The sequence below is a fragment of the Brienomyrus brachyistius genome, unplaced genomic scaffold, assembly GCF_023856365.1.
Source record: "Brienomyrus brachyistius isolate T26 unplaced genomic scaffold, BBRACH_0.4 scaffold388, whole genome shotgun sequence".
Lineage (NCBI taxonomy): Eukaryota > Metazoa > Chordata > Actinopteri > Osteoglossiformes > Mormyridae > Brienomyrus > Brienomyrus brachyistius.
The window spans coordinates 5,020-7,958 of NW_026042663.1; the positions used below are offsets into that span (position 1 = coordinate 5,020).

The 2,939-nt window shown below is 43.0% G+C and overlaps 1 non-coding gene across 1 annotated transcript; it reads left to right on the plus strand.

The window, feature by feature from the left end:
- Window positions 1-656: 656 nt before the first annotated feature.
- trnad-guc (transfer RNA aspartic acid (anticodon GUC)) lies at window positions 657-728 on the plus strand. Its single transcript has one exon. It is a non-coding gene; the product is annotated as a tRNA-Asp (tRNA).
- Window positions 729-2,939: the final 2,211 nt, after the last annotated feature.

Sequence of the window (2,939 nt, forward strand, 5' to 3'; positions counted from 1 at the left end):
ATCTCCCGAAAAAAATCAACTCCAGAAGAGTCCGCGTCTGTAAATGCCTGAACTTCGGAATCGATCCTACCTTTGTTAGGCGCGGCATCTGTGTCTTGCAGCTGTTCCCTTGGATAAAGATGTTAATTGTCATGCTTACAGCATCTCGATCTCCGGCGTTTGTGAAGTTGGGATTGATGCTGTCCTGTGTTTTTTTTTTCCTTCCACACTTAAGCTCTGCTTGTTACTGCCCCATAGCGGAGCGCAAGTGAAACGGACTACCGGAGATTTGCACTGTTTTTCTGTTAGTGTGTATAATCAAAATATGACTCAGTTTGGCCAGTTAGAAAAATATGATAATAGAAAAGTATTCTTTTCCTCTCACTTTTTTTTCTTGATTTAATTACCGACTTCACGTACTTACACTGTGTCCCGTTGCACGATGTAATATTGCGAAACTATGATTTTGTGGCAGTGTTTTGTAAAGGAATTTTCCGTTTAATCATCGTCTTAGTATAAAGCTATATGGTTGTTCTGGTATCAGTGGACGTACATTATGTATTTTTTCTTCTCTTGAGCACCATGGTCATGACATGAAGCTCAGTCATTGATTACTCGCAAATGTTAGTAGTCATCCGCTGTTTATCTTGAAGATGTAAAAGTAGTGCGCGTACATCTCCTCGTTAGTATAGTGGTGAGTATCCCCGCCTGTCACGCGGGAGACCGGGGTTCGATTCCCCGACGGGGAGAGTCTGCATCTTTTTGCCTCGGTCTCAAAAGGCACCAAGCTAGAACCGGCCCCGTGTTAGTGGAAACGGGGCTTGTGACTTGTACTCATGCATAATATTCTGCGGGTCGCTCAGCAGCGCAGCATATGAAACTAGACTCGGATTGTAAGTGTGTGGTTTTGATAATTGATGTATGGATGGATGGATCCTTAATAAGAGATATAAACAATAAGGTCCAGTCGCCAACTAATCATGTAAAATACGTCATAAACTCATGGTTGTTAAACCCAGAATAAAAATGAAGACGTATAACTAGGAAAGTCAACTTGCACATTTCAATTTTGGTTCGATATAATCACGTTGTCCTTAACCCTCCAGTGCAGGAGGGGACGGTAATGCGCATCGAATGTTTCCGAACCTGTGTGTGATACAACCGAGGAAGAGCCGATGACTTCGGGGGAGGAGGGGCAGGCGACTCGGAAGAAAAAGCAGCAGAACCCAATGCAGCCTGTAGCCCATTCAAAGGCCTACTGTTGGACCTCTGCTTATTTTGCAATACGTCTTTAGTACGGACTGAAAAATGTCCGATTTCGATGAGTTTGAGAAGCAGTTAAGCGAAAATCGGCAAGGTAAGTTTGGCTTTGAAGATCGGTGTATGCTCCCTGTTTTAGGGTAATAAAGTGGCCGGCGTGTCCTAGCGCCGAGGATGGTGCGGAGGGCACTTCTGCTGGTTCCGAAAAGAAAAGCGCGGCTGGGAAATCGGTGCCTTTTATCCGAGCGCTCGCCGATTCTGAAACCTGCCCGATTCTTCTTCTCCCAGCTGCCGCAGGATCCCCGAAAACTGACCGCTTTGGTAAATCAGTGACATTCTTTGCTTGGCATTGTTATAGAGATCGCTAGGCCTGCATCCATCAGTGCCCGGCGTACATAACATGGACATTTCAATGAAACGTTATTGGGGTGCACTCGATGTGAAAGCCTGCGGTTTTATTTATTTAATTATTTACCATTATACACTTGGATCATAAATTGTGACCCGCGTATTTTCATTCGCAGTAACACACTATGCATGGATGTTTGTTGCAAGCGTTATATTTTCAAGATCACGTTTAAAGTTTTATGCAAATAAAAACGACCGCGACCACTTGATTTAAAGTCCGCACTTAATAACAGTGTTAGTTACTTGGTTTTTAAATACTACGACGAGTTTTCTATATAATGATATGATTTTGTCTCTTTCCGATGCACAATAGCCTTTCCCTTGGGTCCGAAATGCTGGCCCTGTCATCCGTACAGAATAAGTCTTTCTCACACGATCGCCGTTTCTTCATGATGTATAGACTCTAAAAATCAGCCGCGTTCCCTGGAATCATAACAACTGCTTTTAGGTCGTTATTGCAAAGTCTTGCACCTGTATCTACCTTTACAGCGGATAGCAGTAACTAACAATGATGTACAGTTATATAACAATACACATATAACTTCATTAAAGTGCAGAGAATCCAGTAAACTGAATAAACTTAAGCCATACTAACGCAACTGAAATATACAACATGCGTTACAACGGAGTCGAAAGTAGGATTGATTTATGTACCTATCAAATGGCAATCTTGTCATATCAGCTCCTTATCACTAAATCACTAAAATGTCATTCGAAACGACCTGATTCGGCTAGACGAGCACTAAGTGCCGCCGTGTTTGATAAACTAGCAGTTCCAGTCATTCATATCTGCGCTCTGACTATGCCTGCGATTGCGGTAATTGGTTATTACCGATTTACGTAAGATGCATTGGCCGCTCCGTGTCTGTACTTTTGCAGCGGTGCATTACCGTAACGCTGTTATAACTGATGCATGAAGCTGATTCCTCGAGCAGCACCTGCGTTTAAATGCTTCACTGAAAACTGCACCTTCAGGGATTTATTTAAGCTTCTATATGAAGGACCTGCTGGGATAGAAAGGTGATATTTTATTGCTAGTTTAATAAAGTGCTGTCTGTCAGATTGAAACGATATTAATTACCCATCCATCGTCCAACCAGTTATCTTAGTCAGGCTCCCCTGGAGCCTATTCCAGGCAAATTCCCCATACAGAGAGCAGAGGCAAAATTCAGGCCTCCAGACTCGGAGGCGTGAGGCAACTGTACTCACCACTGTGCTCCTATATCATTAATTAGTCTGGTTATGTTTTTATTGTTTCACAACAGACTGACATTCAAGGGGATGTCCTTGTG